Source organism: Aegilops tauschii, chromosome 6, assembly GCF_002575655.3.
Source record: "Aegilops tauschii subsp. strangulata cultivar AL8/78 chromosome 6, Aet v6.0, whole genome shotgun sequence".
NCBI lineage: Eukaryota > Viridiplantae > Streptophyta > Magnoliopsida > Poales > Poaceae > Aegilops > Aegilops tauschii.
The window spans coordinates 379,842,024-379,854,008 of record NC_053040.3 but is presented as its reverse complement, the minus strand read 5'-3'; positions in this window follow the sequence as shown (position 1 = coordinate 379,854,008).

The following is an 11,985-nucleotide window of genomic DNA, read 5'->3' as shown; positions in this document are numbered from 1 at the left end:
GCCTGACGTCGCGCCTCGACGGACCGCCGTCGCCGGAGCCACCCACCGGACCGCACCCGCTCGTCATCGTCGTGCGCCACCACCACCGCCGAAGGCCCCGCCGTCGCCGCCGGGATCGACCGCCTCCTTGCCGGACCTCGCGTCCTCGCCCTTCTCCCCGAGCCCGCGTACGCACATCTGCAGGGCCCGGTGAGCCGCCGTCCCTCATTTTCCTCTCTGCCCGACGTCGTTCGCTGTGCGCGCGACACACCCACGTGCTTGACGACGTGCCCGCCCGATCCTGCTCGCCGTGCCCGCCCGATCCTGCTCGCCGTGCCACGGCCGCTAGCCCCGCCGCGCTGCCTATTGCCGCTGGCGCCTATCGCGCTTGCCCCGCGCCTGCCGAAGGCCGCCACGGCTCGTCTCGCCCGCGCGCGTGCCCGGCGCTGCTCCCGTCGTCGCCGGCCACCGAGGCCCCGGGCGCGCTCGCCCTCGCCTCTCATGGCCTCGGGTGCGAGCACCTGCAACCGTACACCCGCGCGCCCGCAAGGCCGCGCCCGTTGGCCAGATGGGTCACACACACGTAGGGCCCAGCCCCTGTTAAAATAAAGAAGATAAAAAAGAAAACTAATTAATTAATTAACAATTAATTAACTTAATTAAATCCTGATTAGTTGACTAGTTAAATTTACTTAACCTGCTAATTAAACTAAGTAACTGGTAATTAGTTATCAGTCTATGACAGAATGGACCCATGCGTCAGTTTGACCAAGTCAACTGACTTTGACTGCTGACATCACCCTGATGTCATGCTGACGTCATAATGGCATTTCCTAATTAAATTAATTCTGATAATTCTAAAAATGAATTAAAACTTTGAAAAATAATATAAAATAATCCGTAACTCGGATGAAAAAACTTTGTACATGAAAGTTGCTCAAAACGATGAGACGAATTCGGATACGCAGCCCGTTCGTCCGCCACACACTACTAGCATATCGAACACGCAACTTTCCCCCTCCGATTCACCTATCCAAAAACGCGAAACACCGGAAATACTTTTCTGGATGTTTTCCCCCTTCGCCGGTATCACCTTCTGCCGCGTTAGATCACCTCTAGCATCGCGTAATGCCATGTTACACTTTGTGATGCTTTGATTGCTCTGTTATTTATTGTGTTCCCCTCCGTTACTTCTTTCCGGTAGACACCGAGACCGCTGCCGGTACCCTTGTGATCGACTACATCAACGACAAACCCTTCTTGCCAAAGCAACCAGGCAAGCCCCCCATTTGATCACCAGATATCGCCTATTCCTTCTCTCTACTGCTTGCATTAGAGTAGTGTAGCATGTTACTACTTTCGGTTAATCCTATTCTGCTGCATAGCATGTCATTGTTGCTACAATTGTTGATACCTTTACCTGCTATCCTAATGCTTAGTACAGGATGCTAGTGTTCCATCAGTGGCCCTACACTCTTGTCCGTCTGTCATGCTATACTACTGGGCCGTGATCACTTCGGGAGGTGATCATGGGCATATGCTATATACTTTATACTGTTACATTACTTATGATACTATTCGGAGATGGGGGCTGAAGGGGCAGGTGGCTCCATCCCGGTAGAGGTGGGCCTGGGTTCCCAACGGCCCCCGACTGTTACTTTGTGGCGGAGCGATAGGGCAGGTTGAGACCACCTAGGAGAGAGGTGGGCCTGACCCTGGTCGGCGTTCGCGGTTACTTTAAAATAACACGCTTAACGAGTTCTTGGTATTTGATCTGAGTCTGGCCACTCGCCTATACGGACTAACCAACTACGCGGGAACAGTTATGGGCACTCGACGTCATGGTATCAGCCGAAGCCTTCGTGACATCAGCGACTGAGCGGCGCGCGCCGGATTGGACAGTAAGCCTGCGCTTGTATTAAGGGGGCTAGGTCTGCTTCTGGCTGCCCTCGCAACGTGCAGGTGTGCAATGGGCGATGGGCCCAGACCCTTGCGCCATAGGATTTAGACCGGCGTGCTGACCTCTCTGTTGTGCCTAGGTAGGGTTGCGACGTGTTGATCTTCCGAGGCCGGGCATGACCCAGGAAAGTGTGTCCGGCCAAATGGGATCGAGCGTGTTGGGTTATGTGGTGCACCCCTGCAGGGAAGTTTATCTATTCGAATAGCCGTGATCTTCGGTAACAGGACGACTTGGAGTTGTACCTTGACCTTATGACAACTAGAACCGGATACTTAATAAAACACACCCTTCCAAGTGCCAGATATAACCCGGTGATCGCTCTCTAACAGGGCGACAAGGAGGGGATCGCCGGGTAGGTTTATGCTATGCGATGCTACTTGGTGAACTTACCATCTACTCTCTTCTACATGCTGCAAGATGGAGGTGGCCTGAAGCGTAGTCTTCGACATGATTAGCTATCCCCCTCTTATTCTGGCATTCTGCAGTTCAGTCCACCGATATGGCCCTTTACACATATACCCATGCATATGTTGTGTAGCTCCTTGCTTGCGAGTACTTTGGATGAGTACTCACGGTTGCTTTTCTCCCTCTTTTCCCCCTTTCCATTCTACCTGGTTGTCGCAACCAGATGCTGGAGCCCAGGAGCTTGACGCCACCGTCGATGAACACTCCTACTATACCGGAGGTTCCTACTACAACGTGCACGCCGCTGACGACGATCAGGAGTAGTTTAGGAGGATCCCAGGCAGGAGGCCTGCGCCTCTTTCGATCTGTATCCCAGTTTGTGGTAGCCTTCTTAAGGCAAACTTGTTTAATTATGTCTGTACTCAGATATTGTTGCTTCCGCTGACTCGTCTATGATCGAGCACTTGTATTCGAGCCCTCGAGGCCCCTGGCTTGTATTATGATGCTTGTATGACTTATTTATGTTTTAGAGTTGTGTTGTGAGATCTTTCCGTGAGTCCCTGATCTTGATCGTACAAGTTTGCGTGCATGATTAGTGTACGATTGAATCGGGGGCGTCACAGGAAGCGCGCAGCAGATAAGAGAGGAATCGGGGCCTGGGACGACCCAAAATCCCAGGGTGGGCCGGCCCACCGTGGGCACCCTGTAGAGATACACACCCGAGCGGCGAACATGCATTTTCGAAACTAATTTAGGAACATTTAGCTGACCAATTAAACGAATCTGTTTTAATAATATCAGATTCGTATTTGAACAACTAAGCTTGTTTAGCTTGATGGGTCGAGCGGTGCTATTATGACACGAAGCACGTATTCGGATCGTATAGTGATCATAAAAGGGGGAAACCGGAGAAACGATATTTAGCAGCCATTGTTTGCTTCGAACTAAGAACTAAATTCTAAGAGTTAAAAAGAAAGTAGAATAACCAAGTTAAGATCTATTTTCTGGTTGAGATCAAAAAGTTGAGGAGATATGAAGTACCACCTCTCTTGCGGCGCCGTGTAGGCATCGGGGGTGCAATGGCTGTCGGTGGCGTTGAAGCAGATCTACGACGGTAGACGGGTGCATCGGGGGATAAGTCCCGTTGCGGTGGAAGAGAAGGTCGTGTGAGCGGCCCCGTCAAAGAGGATCACGGCGCCGATGAAGCGAGAGGACGTGATGCAAGGCTCTTGGTCCTTCACTGTGGATGAGAAACATCTCTAGCAGTGGACGACGCGGTATTGGTAGGCGCTCCGGCATGGTGGAGGACGGTGGCGATGGATGTGGTGGAGGACGGCGGCGATGGATGTGGTGGAGGACGGTGGCGATGGATGGGGTGGCGGACGGAGGCTGGTGTGGGGATGGTGTTCTAGCGCGGACGGTGTATGAATGGGAAAATGGAGGGAGAGGTACGGGGAACAATGTTTTTGGGACGCGTCTGTCTGAAATATGGGAAAGTTACGAACTTAGCCCCGTTTAAAATTTGGACGTCTCATCGGTTGGGGATACGACGGTAATTTTGCATCTCGCCAATATTTGCCCAGAGCGATTTCGGGCGAGGAGAGGGTGGTTGGCGCCCATGGTTGGCGCCCACGGTGTATGAACGGGGCTGACAGGTAGGGCGGTTGTGTCACGTCTGAGTGAAGTTACAAACCTGCCCCTATTGAAAATATTTGCCTACATCGATTTCGGCCGAGTCAAGTTTGCTTTGCCGCCCACCGTGTATGAATGGGGAAATGGAGGGAGAAACAGAGGTCTTTCGGACGGGCTTGAATCAAATGTGTTTTGCCGCCCATGTTTGGCGCCCACCGTGTCGGAATGGGCTCAGAGGCAGTCGTGTCACGTCTTATTGAAGTTACTATCCTACCCCTATTTAGAGCAGTGGAAATCGGGCCGATGGATTGTCCGTGTAATGGGTAGACAGTAATTTCCATCTCCCAAACACTTGCCTTCGGGCAGCCGACGTGGGAGTGGACATTTTGCCGCTTCTTTCGAATTTTGGGACAATAAGCATCCACGTTTACCCTAGCAACTAAATTCGAATCCATTTTGTATTCCTATACGAATCTTTATAAATCATTCTATATGTTTTTATATATCTTCAAAAGGACGACAAAGATGTATTCCACTGTCATATATGAATATGGTTTACAAATGCTGATACTCAAATTCAGAAGCTAGAATCCAGTTTAAGGTGAATTCGAATATTTGGAACACTTCATGTCCAGCTCAAATGTCACACGCAACATAATGTGTACTCCCATTTAGATATGTACACAAGCGACGTATCAAGATTCAAATACCGAGTGAATCAACCAAGAATGTACAGAACTAACAGACATATAAACACTTATAGAGTATATGGATTAATAATATCAACTAACATACATAAGCCAGGCCGTTGTACTTTTCTTTGCTACAACATCATCCTTTTTTTAGCCAAGCTACTACAACATCTTGGCCATTTCCGATGCGTGTCACTTATGGTCCATCTATACTACTATTATTGTTGAATGCACATTCAGCCCGATTGGCATATTTGTAGGTCTGGCACAACAATCAAAATGAAATGTCTCCGAGTCTTATCAATTAATACAGACTTGTGCTCAAATAAAATTACAAACCAAAAAACAAAAAACAATTATTACATGATCTCTAAAACAAATGGTTTGATTGATTACATGAACAAACAACACAAAGGTTATTCAACGATGGAAAGAACATTTCACCTATGATTTACCAAGTGGGAATTTAATTTCCTTTTTTCCTTCAGGACCTTAACAATGTGGTCAGTCTCAGCTTGCTTCATTTTGAAATCCACCAAATATTTAATGGTTGTCTTGAGTACTGCTATTGATTGTGCTATTTGCTTCCTCAACATGTCAACTTCATCTCTAAGTGCAGAAGCAGAATCTCTTTCTACCACTAGTTTAGCCTCTAGAGCATCAGCAGTTGGAAATTCATAATGCACAATTGGGCCGGTGCCACTGCTGTGGGATGATACAGTGTCCATGGGGACCTCGCTCTTTGATCTTGGGCTAACCTGTTTTGCCATTAAAGTTCCGATTGGATTCAGAAAAGTTGAAGTTAGCAAAACATCTCAACTGGGAGTTATAACAGCAAACCAGTTAAACAAACAAGGAATTAAAGAGGTTCAATTCGATGCTGAAAAGTAGTTATTAACATCATTGTAACCCGTTGTTGCAGCAGCAAAGCAGTTAAACAAACAAGTAGCTATTTAAGTTCAGGCAAATAGGTAATTCTTAACAGTAAGTATCAAACACATAGATAGGTGCAGTCTATAATAGGATTAACAGGTTGTGGCATTATGTAATCAGTAGCAAACTAAATTAAGCCAAGCAACATAATTGAACAATTTTGCAATAAGTGGCTAACTAAAATTCCGAGAAGCAGGTAACTGAACTTACGCTAGTTCTTTGTACAGGCACAATGCAACTTCTTTTTCGCTTACAAGGTTGTACGAAGGAGTCCATGGCATCAATTGCTTGGATACGCAGTCCCAATACTTCTTTCTTCCCACGCTGCATTGGTAAGTCGAATGGTTAATCTGGTAAGATGGTGCGTCCTTGATATGTTATATGAGGATGTGTAGTCAGACTAGTTGTAGCCACACACATCACACTGGCTTTTACTGTATATTTCAGGCGATTACTTTTGGCATATCGAGATCTAAGCAATCTACAATAGGATGAAAAGACTGGCATCCTTCACATTATTGGCGAACTCAGTTCATAGAAACAAGAAATTCAACCATTCTGTGGGTAAATCAAAAGCGCCACTGGAATATTTTTCACTACCCCTATCATACACGCAAAAAGGGGCGACGACACCATAGGGGCTGGTATGGGCGGCCGCCTCAGGTGGCTCGAAAGTGTGCACCTAGTTTGAGTCGTCCAGGTTGGCCCAGGCTAATTTTGTTCGTCCCAACGCACGAGCAGGCAATGTAAAAAATGAAGAAAAATGTTTCAATTTGGATAGGCCAATAACATAAGTGCAAGGCAGGCCCTATAGCAGTCTCGCGGCCCAAACGAGCGCCTCCCATATCGATTGACAGCAGGAAAAATCCCAATTCATCTGCTCCAGCCTCGAGTCTGGTTCGCTCCTAACCTAGCCGCCGCTGGACAGACCGACACAACACTTCCTCGCGCCCTCGTTGGAGGGCGGTCGCCGGGCTTCAAGCGAACGGAAGGACAAGAAGATGAAGATCCAACCCTGGGTGTAGCCTGCGTGGGAGGCAATGGCGGCAGCACGGGCATGGCATCGAGCTTGCGCAAACGGACAGTCGCAGCTTGCAAGAGTAGCATGCGCAACGAGCAGGTACATCACAACCCTGATTATATCTAATTCAACTCTTCAATTTATGGCCAATAGTTAAACCTGACGGTGTTGTAAAACTGCTTGTATGTAGGGAATCTATGAGAAAATGAAACCAATTTCTACTTATTTTATAACTCCCCCAATCAATACTGAACTGACTGAATCTGATGTATCTAATCAAGTTTCCGGTGCAAACATCCAAGCTCATGTTGTTCTTGAGCCTGAAGTGTCTAATGAACAGACTGCTAATGAAGGATTTGATGCAAACATTTTACATGCTCCTGGTGATGAACATATAGTGTCTAATGAGGCATCTAATGCAAGCATTTTGCAAGCTCCCATTGAAGGATTTAGTGTCTAATGATGATCTGCTATGTTGAGAGAGACATAGAGATTTGCAGGCATTGATGACAAGCAACTTATAGTGCATTTTCATGGCTTGAGGAAACGTCGAGGCCATCTACCAGAAAGTCCCCGTATCATGACAACGTAGCATAAAGACTTTTCTAATCTTTTTTTGAAACTATTGGCATACTTGTGCAGGATAGATATATTGATATGCAGTTTGCGCACTGGTTATAGGTGCAATTACACTTTGATATTTTCAGCCAGAGAACGAATAATTCAAGCAGGTACAGACCATGTTTGTAGTCCTTCTACACCATGTTGCATTTTGTGTTTTTTGGTGCTTGCATCATTTAGTGTTTATAATCTGAACTACTTTGGATCATTAGCTGGTTCTCAAAGTGCATGTAGCTTCACATTTCTCAAGTTATGTTGATTTCTGGAGTGCAAGTGCCTTCGTATTTTTTAAGTTAAATGTTCGCCCCTGGTAACTTGAATTCGTGGATCCGCCACTGCACACAAATCATACACGAATGCCAGTACGAATTAAATGAAATGCAAGGACTTACGCTAGCTCGTTGTACAGGCTCACTGCAGCTCTGCTTGCGCTTGGGATGTTCCATGTACAAGTCCATGTTACCACTTGCTTGGATGTGCAGGCCTTGTGCTCCTTACATCCCCCTCTGCATTTTTGACACGGCGAATGGCTGATCAAATAAGAGGAATCGACCTTGCTGTTGTACCGGAGGACATATACTTACAAGGTTATACGAGTGTGTAGCATGTGTACCAGATCCCGTAGCGCCGTCATGCTTCGCTAAAAAATGGTTTGCTTGTTTCAGATGATATCTCCAGAAGAAATAAGAGTTAAAATCAGAGTTGGATAGGCGTGTAAGCTAAGAGAGCAGTGAAAGGATATCCAAACATCGTCGGAACATTGAAGGGGGTGATGTGTGGATACCTAGTTTGGGCCGGCGTTTGGGCATGCTCGCCAAGCTAGAGTGCGGGTCACTTCAGAGCCGTTGAGGGTGATGCGCTGGCGTTGGCTGGCCGCACACGGATGCAGATCTTGAGTGGCAGCGGAGCGCTACGATGCGGTGGACGAGACCGTTGGTGAAGCCACAGCGGCCTCAGGGGGGTGGAGGCGCGACGATGTGCTCGGTGAAGTAGCCCCGGTGAGCTGGGAGACGACGTCTGTGAAGCGCACCTGATGCGGTGGAAGTCGGTGTCTGTGAAGCACGTCGGTTGCGGCGGCCGACGTTGTCGGTGGACCACCCGGTGCGGTGGACGAGGGCGTAGATGAGGTAGCTCCGGTGCGGTGGTGAAGCGCGACCGTCGTCTTTATCGTCGTTGTCCGGCACAGAGGTGGGGAAAGAGACAAGACGAGGGGCGATTCGAACTTTGCTTGGGTTGGCGGCGAATTAGGGATTTGAGCAATCTGGCGCAGAAGGGGACGGTGGAGAAGGGAGATTTTGCAGGGCTGGAATTGGGGCCGCCAGATATTTCAATCCGAAACGTGGAAGCACAAACTTATTTTGTCGTCATCCTTTTTTTTGGGTGGGTGGCTGGGTGCTACGCGTCCGTCCGACACACGTGACCACCACGACACGACCCTGGTGCGCCTACATTTGAGAATGCAAATGAATCTTCTTTCATTTGGAAACGAATCTGTATGTATTACCATGCCCGTGTTTTCCTTGCAATAATTAGTCATTCGAAACGAGATACTATAAATTAATTAATGAGGAGTTATTTGAAAAAAAATTGAAACGGTATCCACGCTAACGTGGATTAGAGTGTGTGCCACATAATTAGTTATTTGAATTAGAGTGTGTGTCACATAGCGATCTCCAATTCTAACGTGGATTTCGCATTTCACTGTACCCACGCTACTTTTTTAATACAAATTCATATGTATATGATGAACACCATGGTAGCGAGAAAACTTTTGGATGGATTCAAACATATGACCTACAAAATAGCACAACAAATCGAGTCAATGTCAACTTTTCGAAACCTACTATGGCACGAATTTTAAATAATTACCCATATGCATGGTCCTCAGTTCAAATCTTACAATGTACACCAAATTGAAACATCGATATTAAGTCTCGTACTATCTACATTCAAATGTTGTTTTTAGCCCCCCCCCCCCCCCCCCCGCTCACACGCTACATACTTCCTGTATCGGTCAATCTTCCTCTCGTAACCACCTTAGGAAGCTATCGGTTTCCAACACACATCCATTCTTTCTCTCCATGTTTCGATCTCTAACTCTCTCAACTACACAACCCCCTTTTTCCACTCTGTTACGAAATGTATTTACCTCACACACCCGCCATTGCACCCCATGCCGAGCTCTCTCTCTCTCCCTCTCCCTCTCACCCTCTCGCGCTAAATACATGCATTGCCTATCTACCCCCCAACCTCTCGTGCGCACGCACGCACATTGTCTATCTAGGTCACTCCCTCGAGACCGTCTTACTCTTTCTTCCGCACGGCGGGCCACACTCGCTCAATCTCGCTCTCTTTATCTGAGTCTCGTTTAACCTCGTTTTCTTTCACACACAAATGATATATCTCCCTGTTCAGGCCTCAAATCGACACACTCTATACTCTCTCACACAGATTGTCTATCTAGGTCAGTCCATCGAAGCCGCCCCCACTCTTTCGACCTCGTGGAGGGCCACGCTCGCTCTCTCTCTCTCCCTCTCTCTCTCTCTTTGTATGTCTCGATTGACCTCGCTCTTTCTTGGACAAAAACGATATATCACCATGTTTGAGCCCAATTCGACTTATTCACATTGTATACTCTCTCACGCACATTGTCTATCTAGGTCACTCTCTCCAACCCGTCTCACTCTTTCGATCGCACGACGACCCTATGTGATCGATCGACCTTGCTTCCTCCCACGCACAAAATATATCTACACGTCTGTGACTGGATCATCTCTCAAGCTCTATCTTACAACCCTCATCCTTGCCAAAAGCTCAATCAGACAATATCTCTCCAGAGCATATATATTTGTTCCATGAATGTCGGACCACACTCAGTTTGTCTCTCTATCTATATGTCTCTCGATTGACCTCGCTTTCTCACGCCGTATCTTCCACACATTGAAGCTACCTCTCCATCTCTCGCAAAGCCGGAGCTATTTACATGGTGAGGGGCACTCCAACCTTGGATTAATTTGTGTAGGCATTTATTCCGGTCGGTTTAGATTATATTTTCGTAGCATTCGGCCCACAACTACCCGAAACACCATTGCAACCCCCGCAACTCCCCTAGTTGATTTCCCTCTGGCTCGGTCATCGCTCTCTCGCACGTCCTTTCTCGGCTTCAACGTTGCACCATGGTATTATTGCAAAAAACTCTATTGTTCTCTTTAATTATTATAAATAAGCTACAAAACTACACACCGATAGTCCACTTGGAATGGAACAAATTTGGACCCACAAATTAAAGTGCTACAAACTACACACCGAGGGGCCCACATGTCATGAAACAAATTTGGACCCATATACAAATTAAAAAATAAAGGACGAGGATCAAACATGCGACCAGGGCCTTCAAGCCGCACGTCAATAGGCAACATACGTAGAACAGCAATGTTTGTTGTACCTTCCTTTGTTCACATAATGTTTTTATATTACCATAGCCTATTTAATTGATAACATGTAATATTATTTTTAGTACTATTCGCCTTCACTTACTGGTGGGTTCCATGTGTGCTCTCTCTCTCTCTCTCCTCCCCTTCTGCGTTTAGACGCACGGGCGTACACGAAGAACTCACGGGCGATGTTGTCGTTGACCATATCTGGACGCATTCATAAGTTACGGCACCAGTTTCACGTGCTAGCAGCACTAGTCAGTGTGTACGTGCAATGCACGTTAATTTGGAAGTATATTAAGTGCATGCGGATATTAAGTTGGATATTATTTGCGTGTTATTATGTGATTAGCACTATTTTTGGCATGAAATTAACTGCACGCTAAACGTGTTGAGCGCTCGACATTGAAGCAGTCTAGGTCGTTGGATGACAAGGAATACATGTGGCTTGATGACGTTTTATATTTAATTTGATACGGCCTAGCAGAACATTCAATCGATCAAACCATAGATTTCGTTCAGTCTGACTCCAACTTTAAATTATACGACGGTCGATCTAAAATAAACGGAAATGATAAACGTTCGGATTTTAAGCATGGCAATCCGAAAGTTTTTCATGGAAAATTTAGACTACGCGGCGGCGGCGGGGGCGTCTTGCGGTGGGAAGCGGCTCCTCTGCCGTGCTCTGTGTCTCATCGGGCCACTGACCGACGGCGACGGCGGCGTCTTGCGCCATTGTTGGCGTACTCATGGACGTTGGCCCTAGCTTCAAGGAAGGCCACAATGTTCTGGACTTCGGTCTCCAGGAGCGAGTCAACTGGCGGGAGGAGGCGACTGGCGTTGGTGCAAGGAAGCGGTCGACGGCGGCCATCCATGCCGCTAAGGGGGGCACTGGCACCCGCGCGGGGACAGGCGCTGTCAACGGTGCGGCGGAGACATTCGTGTGCATGGGCACCAGCACGGGCACGCACGTCAGTGCACGTGCAGGCGCATGCGCTGGCAGGTGCACGGGCACTTGCACGGGCGTGCGCGTCAGTGCACGCGCAGGCGCATGTGCTGGCAGGTGCACGGGCGCGTGAAAGTCGGCGGGGACCTCGTGGAACCCCGTGGCATCAAGCTCGGCGACAATGTGCGGCTCCCAGCCCATCAATGCCATGGGGATGGGCGCTGGCAGTCGGGGCGACGGGAGCCGGAACGGGAGCGAGGACAGGCGCGGCGCCTTCCCGCAAGGCCAGTTCAAGCTCGTCACAAAGCGCCTTATGTTCTTGAGACTCCAGCTGGGTGTCTTCCTCAGGAAACTGGAAGACT